This window comes from Sturnira hondurensis, unplaced genomic scaffold (genome assembly GCF_014824575.4).
Source record: "Sturnira hondurensis isolate 20B ecotype Veracruz unplaced genomic scaffold, ASM1482457v3 Scaffold0004998, whole genome shotgun sequence".
NCBI lineage: Eukaryota > Metazoa > Chordata > Mammalia > Chiroptera > Phyllostomidae > Sturnira > Sturnira hondurensis.
Genome location: NW_028077629.1, coordinates 1204080 through 1217843, shown reverse-complemented (window position 1 = coordinate 1217843; position 13764 = coordinate 1204080). Strand labels below are relative to the sequence as shown.

Below are 13764 nucleotides of genomic sequence, written 5' to 3'. Positions count from 1 at the left end.
GGACCCCTCTTTTCAGTTCACCGTGTCTCTTGCCATATCTGAGGACCCTGTAATAAGTGCCTCTCAGTGTGAGCTTTACTCTCTCTGCCTTTGAACTCCTGATCTATTTTATGTTTGGCTTTCCTTTATAGGTCAGGTCCCCACAATGTATACATACATACACGCTCTGTGCTAGTTGGTGCATCACTGTAAGTGGTAGAGATGACATAAGGCTGGAAAACTGGCAAATGTTGCAGTACTTCCAAAAAAGGAAATGGGTACATCCTAAACATTTCATTTCAGAAAGCTTATATTAATCCACGGAAGCGTTCTAGCTCACGTTATTTGTGAGTGTTTATGTATGTTAAAATTCACTAGTAGTCAATATGAGCTAATAAGAAAATTTTATATTTAAGTAACACCATTTTCTTTTACCATGGTTGTTGTCTAGATTAGCTTAATGACATGCCATAAATATAGGGTCAGATTTTCTCGGATATACATTTGGACAAGATTTTATAGTGTGACCTATATAATAATGGAGTAGATCAACTATAACCAACATTATTGGTGAGACTAAATTCAGGCAATGTTGTTGAATCTCCAGCGATTGCAGAGACGGATCTCTGACCCTGAGAGAAGGGTGTCTGTGTTGGGTGGGAAGGGTGGAGTTTGTCTTGTTAAGATCGGTTGGAGGTCTAGGAAACCCTTTTCAGGAAGATGGCGCCTAAAGCGAAGAACGAAGCCCTTGCCCCTCCCAAAGCGGAAGCCAAGGCAAAGGCTTTTTGAAGGCAAAGAAAGCAGTGCTAAAAGGCATCCACAGCCACACACAAAGAAAGATCCGCATGTCACCCACCTTCAGGAGGCCTAAGACACTGTGGCTCCTAAGGCAGCCTAAGTATCCTCGAAAGAGCGCCCCCAGGAGAAACAAGCTCCACTACTATGTCATCATCAAGTTCCCTGTGAGTACTGAGTCAGCCATGACAAAGATAGAAGACAACAATACACTTGTGTTCATTGTGGATGTCAAGGCCAACAGGCACCAGGTCAAACAGGCTATGAAGAAGCTCTATGACGTTGATGTGGCCAAGGTCAACACCCTGATCCGGCCTGATGGGGAGAAGAAGGCCTATGTTCGACTGGCTCCAGACTATGATGCTTTGGATGTTGCCAACGAAATTAAGATCATCTAAACTGAGTCCAGCTGGCTAATTCTAAATATAAAGATTTCATACTATATAAAAAAAATCGGTTAGAACAGGGAGTCTTCAAGATGATGTGACCTACTTATTGTCGTGCTTAATCTTATTGCTGTCCAGAACAATTAAGAGGACTTGGAAATTCAGCACAGCTGGGTAGAAAGTTTGGCTACTTGTGGGTAGAATAAGAAGCCCTTTCTCCACACTGCAGCCATTTCTCTAACCCGAGAGCGTCTTGAACATTGACACTTGAATTAAGCTAATGTGGACATGGAGGACTAGCAATAGCTATTAATATCCCTCAGAGTTGTCTTAGAATGGATTGTTTTGATAGCGGGACACCAGTCCATATCAGAAGTCTTCAAATGTCCTGAAGTATTAGAAAACAAAACTAAACTAAAAAGGTCAGCCCGAGTAAGCCTCTGTACCTAACCGGGTTTCTTTCCATGCTTCCCCCTTTCTAACTGTTGTTCTATTCCTCCACAAAAGAAAATCATGCCTTTCTCCATCCTGCGTCAGGGCCACTGTCCGACTCTCAGCACTTAATTAAATGACCATTACAAATGTTTGTATTTGTGCTGATGAAGTAAACTAATTTTATAACAATACCAAATCTATGTGCAAATCATCAAGTGCAAATCATATAAGTTCTAATTTTTTGCTTTCATCAATTTTGGTGTACCTAATTAATTTGCTACTTGATGGAGCTAGAAGAATAGAAGTGATAGTGAACTCTATCTTATTCTAGCAATAAGTAATGTTAATCCCTGTGTATACAAGTTAATTGGGGAAGAAAATTGATTTATTTCTTTAAGAGATATATGAGAGGGACACCCCCAAACCAGAATTTATTTATTAACAAAATTGGGCATTTATTCTTAAATGTTTAAATTTCAGTTGCCTTCAAAGTACTTTTTATTTCATGCAACACACCTGTGTTGTGACCCTTCAAGGCTGGAGCGATCCATGGTATTCATGCAGATGGAGTACTATCCACCGAACCATTGGGATGTCCGGCATGCCTTTATTCACAGGTGGGCAAGCCACTCACGCTGCAAACTGCATGTCTATCTGTATGTCTCATGTTGTGGCCCTTGCTTCCCAGTGTGGCACCCATTGTGGCACCTGTCCCTTTGAGTGTTTTCCATCATCCCTGCCAGCAGGGCGTCCCTACCTGTTTAAGGACTAGAGGGAAACAAAACTGGAAAAACTGCCAGAACATTACATAACATAATCCTGCGCATGCAAGCCTGCCTCATGTTATGGGAATGGTTTATCAGACCCAGTCTCAAGGCTATGGGAATGCTGCTCCCCTTAGTTACCCAGACACCTGGGTGAGGAAACCAGACTGCCTCCACTTACCCTACAACAGCTATTGGGACATTTTTTTTCCACTGCTCAAAACGGGTTTTGAACTTGTCAGTTTTGATGCCTTTAAGTGCTTCTGCTGTTTTTTGTTTTGTCTCTTCCACATTTGCAAAATGTTTCCCTTTGAGGACTTTTTTCATCCAGGAAAAAAAAGTCACTGGGGGCAAGATTGTGTGAATAGAGAGAGGATGTGGGGCATAGGGTCATCTCTTTTTGGTCAAAAACTTCAGAACAATCAGCACAGTATGGGTAGGTGTACTTGTAAGTACCCCACCATGAAATGGGCAAATGCATTGAGAGTCTTCAAAAAAAATTTCACTGAGCGGCATGCAGCTTCTCACGACACCAGCTGGTACACTGATGGGTTCCTAGAACACTCACCTAACGGGGGGAGCCTGTACTACAAGGGGCCTGCCCTCCAGAAGATAAAATTTTTGGGGGGTCCCTCTTCAGATTTTCAATAAAATTTTGCAATTTATGTATGATTATTAAAAAACACGTAGTGTATCATGTTGTGTTATTCAAGTTTGTACCACAAATAATTGTAGTTATAACTTAATTCAAAAGATTCAATTCACATAAATATTTTACTGCAGAAAATTATGATAGGACATAAATAAAGAGCCGACACCTAATGTTTTATTATATTTTTGTAAACTTGGCTGGGGAATTGGAATGGTTATATGAGTTCAAGAGAAAATCATGATAGTAAATTTCTGACTATTTACTAAAACTTTTAAAATGTATCTTTAACATAAAATATAGAAAGAGTAAGATTTTTAGGCTACTAAAAATCTTAGTAAGATTTTTAGGCTATGATATTTAGGTTACACTTGTTACATTTTAAAAAACACAAGACTTTTTAGTGTCAATCATTACAACATATTGGAAATACAAATTACATCAATTTAAGATTTTATAAAGAAAGTAAGTACTACCCATGCTGTCAGGAAGGGATCTGGAGAGCATTATGCTGAGTGAAATAAGCCAGGTGGTGAAAGACAAATACCATATGATTTCATCTATAAGTGGAAATAATCAACAAAACAAACAAGCAAGCAAAATATAACCAGAAGCATGGAAATTAAGGACAAACTGACAGGAACCAGAGGGGAGGAGGTGTATATGGTGTAAAGAAGGAGAAGAATCGTCAAGAAACATGTATGAAGGACACATGGACAAAGCCAAAGGTGGGAAAGATTGGGGGGTGGGAATGAGGAGATGGGTGGGGCAGGGAAAAGTGGTAGTGGGAAAACAAAGACAACTGTACTTGAACAACAATTTAAAAAACACAAAAAAATTTTTAAAAAGTAAGCATCAACTAAAATTGTGTGAAGGAGTATATATAGTCTTTCAGAATTTGTAGTTCCTAAGTATTTAACCAAAAGTTTAAAACCACTGGACTAGTTCTGGTGTTCTAGTGTATTTATAAGATGTTTTTTGTCCACAATACAAGGAAATTTATTTCATGAATGGAAATTACAACTCAGAAGTGTAGGTTCATATAAATGGATGGGACCTCAAGTTATCATCTGGTCTAGTTATCAGATGACTGTTCATATGGTATTTTTTCTTGGATTTTATGAGCTGAGACTTAATTTATTGTAAAACTAATAATTGCACCACATGCACTTGTTATGTTGAAAGAAATTGCTTTGAATATGAATCTAAATTTAATTATATTCAGTATTTATCTATTGAAAAATCAATAACTGTTCAGCCTATAGAAAAATGATACAGTTAAAAATATACACACCTATGGAAACATATATATAATATAGTTATACATAGTATATATGGTACATACTATTGCTAAATATAAGGTATGTATATCATTAAATGTTATTAGTATTAAATTATATAATACATAATACAATAGACATTAACTTAATATTTTTGTTAATATATTACTTACATATAGTAGGTATAGAGGAAAAATTATTTACTAAAACTAATTGTTATAATTGTAATAGTTTTATGATGTATTATGACATATACTTTCCTTACTCAGTTTCAGTTTCTCTGTGTCTGTCTACATCAGTAACTTTACAAAATTAGGGAAGTCCTATTTTATCTATTGTTAGAAGGGCTTATAAGAAGAATTCTGGGTGAAGACCTGGAAACTTAGAAAGGAGCTCTCACTCTGTTACAGAGTTGTGGCCAATATGGAGGTACAGGTAGAAACTCTTCACTTTCTTGCATAGACAAAAGGAGAATAACAGCCACTCTAAAATCAATACACAACCAGAAGCCAGAAAATCAAACTGCATGGAACTCTGACAACCAAGGAATTAAAGAAAAAATCAACCAGAATAAACAGGCCAGTAAGACAGCGGATAAGGCCAACCAACTCAGAAAAACTGCCTCAAGGTGGCAGACCAGGTAGGTGGGGCTACTTGAAGGGGAAACTGACACTCAGAGTTGATGTGGAATATGGTGGGGGTTGCCTCAGTGGGAGAAGCTCCCATTCTCACCCAAGAGAGTCCATTGAAAAGTGAGTTACAGACGAGCATGTGAGCCTCACTGTTCCCTCTCTGGCCCCTCCCACACAGGCAAGGAGGATGGCCCTGCCTGGGTGAATACCTAAGGCCCCACCCCTTATAATTTACCAGCTGTGCCAAGACAAAGACATATGGCCCAAATGACAGAACAGAGGAAAACCTCAGAAAGACAACTAAGCTATGAGGAGATAGCCAACTTATCTGATGAAAAATTTAAAGCTCTGGTAATCAAAATGCTCATAGAACTGACTGTGCTTGGTTAAAAAAAGATAAAACAAATGAAGAATACCCAAAGGAAAAGAAAGCAAAATATTCAGGGAACCAACAGTGACAAGAAGGAAATCAGGACTCAGAGCAAGGATCTGGAACAAAAGGAAGAAATAAACATTTAACCAGAACATAGTGAAGAAACAAGAATTCAAAAAAGTAAAGAAAATCTTACAAACCTCTGGGACAACCTGAAACATTCCAATATCTAAATTATAGGGTTGGCAGAAGGAGAAGAAAAACAGCAAGAAATTGAAGACTTATTTGAAAAAATAATGAAGGAAAACTTCTCCAATCTGGTGAAGGAAATAGACTCTCTAGGAAGCCCAGAGAGTCCCAAAGAATTTGGACTCAAGAAGCACACACCAAGGCACATTATTATTACATTACCCAGGGTCAAATACAAAGAGATAATCTTAAAAGCAGCAAGAGGAAAGGAGAGAGTTACCTACAAAGGAGTGCCCATAAGGCTATCAGCTGATTTCTCAAAAGAAACCTTACAGGTAAGAAGGGGCTGGAAAGAAGTGTTCCAAGTCATGAAAGTCAAGGACCAGCATCCAAGATTGCTCTATCCAGCCAATATATCATTTAGAATGGAAGTACACATAAAGTGTTTCCCAGATAAGGTCAAGTTAAAGGGGTTCATCATCACCAAGCCCTTATTATGCAAGATGTTAAAAGGACTTAGCTAAGAAAAAGAAGATAAAAAACATGAACAGTAAAATGGCAACAAACTCACAACTATCAACAAATGAACCTAAAAGAAAAAAGCAATGAAAACAAAAACTAAGCAAGGAAACAACCAGAACAGGAACAGAATCAGAGAAATGGACATCACATGAAGGGATTTCAGTGGGGAGGGGGAAGGGAAGAATAGGGGGGGAAAGGTACAGGGAAGAAGAAGCAAAATTAGCAGGCATAAAATAGATGGGGAGAGATTAAAATGGCATAGAAAATAGAAAATTCAAAGAACTTACATATACAACTCATGGACATGAACTAAGGAGGGGGAATGTTGGAGGGTGGTGTGTGCAGGTTGGAGGGGGAGTAAAGGGGTAGAAATTGGGAAAACCATAACAGCATAATCAATAAAAATACCTTAAAAATTAAAAAGATGAGCGTATAAGACAAGATACAAAGTATTAAATTTCAGAATAAAAAATTTCTTAGTGTTGTCTCATATTTATTATGCTAATGTTAATGCTTATAGCAGTAATTATCATTTAGTCATAGATATTATAGTCTATAATGGATTCTGATTCAGTTAGATACCACAATTAACAACCCACTCAATTATCCTATAGTAATTAGATTTCAGTACATCAGAAATAATGGCTAAAATAAATTATTCACATCTGGGTTGAAAAACTATGAACAGATGAAAATAGTAACTGTCCTTAATAATTGAATATAATGTTGTTTATATGTTTTAAACACATTTTACAATTTTTACTTAAGTGCTTATTAGATGAGAGAAAATAACTATACTAGTAGGATTTGTATTAATATCCTAACTAAAATTGACAAGGTTCTCAATTGAGAACTGATTCTCAGAAAACATATTGGCATTTTTTGGATGAATCATATTTTATACAAAGAGAACTTGACTTGAGCCCTGGCTGGTGGTTCAGTGGATTGAGTGCATGTCTGTGAACTAAAAGGTTGCTGGTTCAATTCCCAGTCATGGCATATGGCTGGATTGGGGGCCAGGTCCCCTGTAGGTGGTACGAGAGAGGCAACCATGCATTGATGCTTCTCTCCCACTCTACCTTACCCTCTGTCTAAAAATAAATAAATAAAATATTTTAAAAAGGAGAGAGAACTTGACCTGCAATGACATTATCCAAGCTTCTATGTGAAAACCATACAGATTTATTAAAAAGTATTGGCACATAAGTGCTTTAAGATGCTGCCAGAAAGTCAGAACACACAAAAACTGAGCCTAAAAAACAAAAAGAAACTAAGCAAACAAATACAAGAGGAACAGAATCACAGAAATGGAGACTGCATGGAGGGTTATCAGTAAGTAGGAGGAGGGGGAAAATGGGGGAAAAGGTATGTGGAATAAGAAGCATAAATCGTAGGTACAAAATAGACAGGTGGAAGTTAAGAACAGTATAGGAAACAGAGAAGACAAAGAATTATATGTACAACCCATGGACATGAACTAAGGCAGGGATTGCTGGAGGGAATAATGTGGAGGGTGGAGGAGGAGAAAGGGGAGAAAAAATGGGACAACTGTAATAGCATAATCAAGAAAATATTCTTTAAAAAATTAAGCTTGACTTTGAAGCCAATATAAACCCCTCTGGGAAATGGCCTGGTACCTTGCTTGGTCACATGGTCCATGGCAGTCTTCCCCAGTAAGGAGCATAGGTTACTTTTCCGAAAAATGGCATGGGAAGAAACTCAAGACATTTGGCGGACCTCAAGAACTTGATAAACTCACCCATATCTGTAGGTACATTAAGCAAAGCCATGGCAACTGTGTGGCTTGCCCCTGAGGGGCTAATTAAAGTTCAATAGAGAAATTCCTTGTAACATTCCAGCAAAGTAGATTTAAGAAAGCCTATATGATTAATGCTATTAATGTTATGTTCATGCAAATAATCAGACCAAATTAAAACTGTAATTAATAGAGTAAATGAATTGGTCTTGATTTAGCTCTTCAATTAAAATGATTTTAGGGGGGAATTATGTTTCAATAAAATCTATTGTACATGCACACACACAAAAGATGCTGCCAGGAAGTTAGAAATATATTGATAATTAATATCGGTGGAAACATATTATGGAAAGGACCGTTTAACTCTCTGATCATCACGTTCTTGCTGTGAAGAATGTTGAGGTTCACATGTTGTGGGAATTAATCACATAAATAGAAGCATAAGCTGTGAATGAGGAGATTCCATGTGACTTGTCTTCAGTCAGTTTCTAGTGCTTTTAAATTGTTTATGGGAAATGCTAAACCTGTAGCACAAAATGTGGTCAAATCACAACTGCAGCATTGTGTTGAATCTTGGCTTCATAAATTTATTTTTAAGTATATTTTATTGATTATGCTATTACTGTTGTCCCGTTTCTTTCTCCCCTTCACATCCCTCTGCTCTGCAGCACCCATCCCACACACATTCCCCCCACCACCTTAGTTCATGTCCATGGGTCATACATCAAAGTTCTTTGGCTTTTCCATTTCCCATATTATTCTTAACCTCCCCCTGTCTATTTTTTTAATATATTTTATTGATTATACCATTACAGTTGTCCTATTCCCCCCTTCATTCCCCTCCACCCACACACTCCCTCCCCCACCATTCTCCCCCCCTTAGTTTATAACCAACCACGTGTCTCAAGTTCTTTAGACTCTATATTTCCCCCACTATTCTCGCCCTCCCCCCTATCTGTTTTCTACCTACCATCTATGCTATTTTCTGTGCCTTCTCCCCCCTTCTCCTCCTCCCACCCCCCTGTCTCTAACCCTCCATGTGTTCTTCATTTCTATGGTTCCACTCCTGATCTAGCTGTCCTCTTGGTTTGCTTTTGTTTTAGGTGTGGTTGTTAATAACTGTGTGTTTGCTGTTCTTTCACTGTTAATATTTTTCATCCCCTGTCTATTTTGTACCTACCAATTATGCTTCTTATTCCTTGTACCTTTTTCCCCATTCTCCCCTCTCCCTCCTGATGACCACCGATGTGATCTCCATTTCTGTCATTCTGTTCCTCTTCTAGTTTTTTGCTTAGTTTGTTTTTGTTTCTGTTTTTAGGTTTGGTTGTCAATACTTGTGAGTTTGTTGTCATTTTACTGTTCATAGTTTGATCTTTTTCTTAGATAAGTCCTGCTAACACATCATATAATAAGGGCTTGGTGATGATGAACTCCTTTAGTTTTACCTTGTGTGGGAAGCAGTTTATCTGCCCTAAAATTCTAAATGATAGCTTGGCTGGATAGAATAATCTTGGATGTAGGTCCTTGCCTTTCATGACTTGGAATACTTGTTTCCAGCTCCTTCTGCCTGCAAGGTTTCTTTTGAGAAATCAGCTGATAGCCTATGGGCACTCCTTTGTAGGTAACTCTTTCCTTTCCTCTTGCTGCTTTTAAGATTCTCTCTTTGTCTTTAACCTTGGGTAATGTAATAATGATATATGTGCCTTGGTGTGTGCTTCTTGAGTCCAACTTCTTTGGGACTCTCTGAGCTTCCTGGACTTTTGGGAAGTCTATTTCCTTTGCCAGATTAGGGAAGTTTTCCTTCATTATTTTTTTCAAATAAGGTCTCAATTTCTTGCTCTTCCTCCTTTCCTTCTGACACCCATGTGACTTGGATGTTGGAACGTTTAAAGTCCCAGAGTTTCCTAATCTTCTCCTCATTTAAAAAAAAAATTCTTGTTTTTTCATTCTATTCTGGTTGAATATTTATTTCTTCCTTCTGGTCCAAATTGTTGATTTGAGTCCTGGTTTCCTTCCCTTTACTGTTGGTTCCCTCTACATTTTCCTTTATTTTACTTTGCATAGCCTTTACTTTTTCCTCTATTTTGTGACCATACTCAGTCAATTCTGTGAGCACCCTAATTACCAGTGTTTTGAACTCTGCATCTCATAGATTTATTATATCTTCATTGCTTAGTTGTATTTTTAGAGTTTTGACCTGTCCTTGAATTTGGGCCTTATTTCTTTGTCTTGGTGCACTCATTACATTGCATGGGGTGGAGCCTTAGGTTTTTGCTAGGGCAGAGCAACCTACATTGCTGCATTGTGGCACTGTATGTGGGCGAGGGGTCTAAGAAGGAACAATTCTCCTTGCTCAGCTCTCAGCTGGCTTTTAATCACTTTCCCTGCTACCCACAAGCAAATTGGGCTCTTCCAGTGCTGATTCCCAGGTTGGTGGGTTTGTGTACATTGTAAGACTTTATGAGTCTCTCTAGTGAACTCTTTTGTGTGGCTGGAAATTTTTTCCATTGCCTCAAACCCCACAGGTTTTTATAGACAGAGGTTTTGAGGCTTTCTTTTCTTGCACTGGAACGCTGGGTTATATAGTCTGTCTTGCACACAAGTGTGGGACTGCCCAGTCTGCCAGCCAGTGGCTTGCCCACTCAGTCCACTAGCCATCACCTTGCCATGTGCCCTTTCCACCCCAGCTGCCCATTTCCACCCCTCCCACCGGTCGGAAGGAATGTTTCTTCTCTAACTCTTTGGTTGTGGGACTTTCATACAGTTCAATTTTCTGGCAGTTCTGATTATTTTTTGTTTTAAATTTATTGTTGTCCTTATTTTGGCTGTGTGAGGAGGCAAAGTGTGTTTACCTACACCTCCACCTTGGCCAGAAGTCCTGTTTCATAAATTTTAAAATGTATATATAAATATGATGCTAAGAAAGCAGGTCATTTGGAAGCCATTGAGACTAGCTAGTGTTGAAAAAGTAGACTCAGCAGAGACATCTTTAAATATAAACACAACTTTGAAAATAATAGAAGAATTAAATTTTTCTATAATTGAGGACTAGGATTAATATTGAAAGTAAAAACAGTAGGCATTTGTCTTATTATAAGAGTTCATTTTAAAGCCTTGTTTTTTTTGGTAATGGAATAACTTGCCTCATGAAATTTGCCTCATGAGATTGTGAGCTATTCATGTTGGAACTATGTAAGTTAATTTTTTTTTAAAAACATTGTAAAGCATAGCAAACTTTAGAATTTCTATATATTTAAGGTTCTTGTAGTACTTTGACATTTCTTTTATAATTCCAAAATTCAGTGTTTCATATATATTTTGTTAAGAAAATCTCTCTTTACTTTTATGTACGGTAACATGACTGCTTTAATTTGGAATGCATTTCCATTTGTTCAAACAACACATATTTAAGGAGCAGTTGCTATGTGCCAGGGGTGGTGTTAGGTGCTGGGGAAGAGTGGAGAGCCAGGCTAGACATAGTATCAGCCTTACGGAGATGAGAGAGCAGTAAAGGAAGACATTACTAAATAGTTGTATTAACAGACAAGCTATTACAAACTCTGCTAAATGGTATGAGGAAAATAAGGTCACAGCGCTGTGACCTTATTTCAAATAATAAGCTACTTTCCATTTCACCATTACCATCTAGTGCAGCCCACACCACGTCTTACCTGAAGTACCCACAGCCTAACTTATGCTTCCATCTAAACCTTTCTCAGCTTCGCAAGAATAATGTCCTCAACATGTAAATCAAATTATACCTCCACCTTCCCTGACATCCTCCAATGCTTCTGATTGCTCTAAAAATAAAGATCCCCATCATTAACAGGGCCTGGAAATGTTTTTATAGTGTAGTCCATGTCTATCTCAAAGAAATCACAAATTACTGTCCCCTTTTTTGGTATTCTAGCCTCTCTGAGAATTTTCAGCAATGAACCATTGCTCATTTATTATCTTCTGCAACTGGGCCTTTGCACAAGTTGTCCTCTCTCTTCACTAAGGTCTTTCTAAAAAATTTTTTTAAAGAATTCATTTATTTATCTTTAGAGGGGAAGGGAAGGAGAGAGGCAGAGAAATATGTACGGTTGCCTCTTGTGTGTTCCCTGCCAGGAACCGGGAACTGGCCTGCAACCCAGGTATGTGCCCTGACTGGGAATCGAACCGTGATTGTGTGGTTCGCAGGCCCGCCCTCAATTCACTGAGCTATACCAGCCAGGGCGACTAAGGTCTTTATCCATTCTTCCTTCCCTAGATAACCCCACCACATGTAAATTCGCATATTGCCTTCTTGTACACAATCAGAAGTCTTTCTCTTCCTTACTTAACAAATATTGATGGAGATCCTATTAGGCACCAAACATTTTTCTAAGTGGACTACAGGAACAAACCAAAGAGAGAGACCTGTTCTTAACAGAGAATAAACAAAGATTCCTGCTAATTTGTAATATACCTAGAAAGTTAAACCATTACCTAAATGGTTAGATTAAGTAGTTGATTTCATTGAATATACAACTGTATCCTCACAGATTTTTCAATGCAAAAGTTTCTAATAATCCCTAGAAATATCAGATTAGAAAGAAGACTATATGAAAGTGGTTCTTTGAGCCCTGGCTGGTGTGTGTGGCTCAGTGCATTGAGTTCCAGCCTGCAAACCAAAGGGTCGCCGTTTTGATTTCTAGTCAGAACACATGCCTGGTTTGTGGACCAGGACCTGAGTGGGGGATGTGCAAGAGATAAGCACACACTGATGTTTCTCTCCCTCTCTTTCTCCTTCCCTTCCTTTCTCTTTAAAAATAAAGAAAAAATATTTTCCAAAAATTGGTCTTTGACAAAAACGCATGCCATTTGCCCTGTGATTTCATCACTTAGTTGATAACATTCTAGCATATGCATATGTACATATGCTAGCATATATATATGTATATTTTATGTGTCTGTACACAGGGTGAGGTAAAAGGAGGTTTACTGTTGTTCTTACAGAAAATAATATAATAATTAATAAATAACAATACAAGAAACAACTTTCCATATTCACAACTGTAAACCTACTTTTGCCCCCCAATATATTAGTATTTACAGTGCACATGTGTATTATTTATGACACCACACATAGATTCTATATTATTCTCCACAGAAGAATGCAAATTAATAATTTACCTTGAAAATATTAATAAATGTATTGAAAATTAATTTTTATTAGGGAAATTAAAATAATGATTTTATAGATAATGATTATAACATTTACTTTCAAAGCAATAGGTAATTAATTAGTTAGTTATGTTAGGAAGCCATTATTTATCACATTTTATTGTGATGAGCATGAAAGGAGGCTTTTGCAAATTAGGAATCCTCCTCACTGGTCTGAGGAATTCAGTCTACGTAAAGAGACAACATAAATGAAACAATACGAGGCAGTATATCCACAAAGCACAACAAAGTATAATAAAAAGTGAACATAAAAGAAGAAAACAAGGCAACTTTTCCTCACCCCAATTATTTTCAATACACTTCCTTATTCAGCAAGATAATAGCAAGTCCAGCCATGAATTTATGTTGCATTAGATAAAATTTACTAGCATGGATGATTTCTGCAAAGAAATAACTGCTAACTAGTGTTTTGTATCACTCAAAAAAAGAAAATGTAGATTCAGCAACCTGGAATCTCTAGGAAGCTTCTGGGCACATTTGATTGGGATTGTATTTTCTTATGATCAGGATATCTCTGTTTGAAGGTTTTACAAGTTATGGATCTTAGGAGGAAAATAACGGTTCAATGAGAGTTCCTCCTTTGTAGCTCACGGAGATGAGGAAAAGGTCAAAGGCAGTCCAGTGCATTTATAGCTGCTGGGAAAGTAGCTGTGTCAGTGGAGGCAGCGGCCAGATAGGATCTGCTGGTGGTAATTGCTGCTCTGCTTTCTTTGTCACCCTGACTGTGGTGAAAGCCGAGATCTTGGAGCAATGGATTGAGGAAATACCAGGAAATGAAAGAACCACTGGTCTGGAT

The 13764-nt window shown here is 37.8% G+C and overlaps 1 pseudogene; it reads left to right on the top strand.

Moving 5' to 3' along the window:
• Positions 1–693: 693 nt before the first annotated feature.
• On the top strand, positions 694–1198 carry LOC118987077 (60S ribosomal protein L23a-like; annotated as a pseudogene).
• The last annotated feature ends 12566 nt before the right edge of the window (positions 1199–13764 follow it).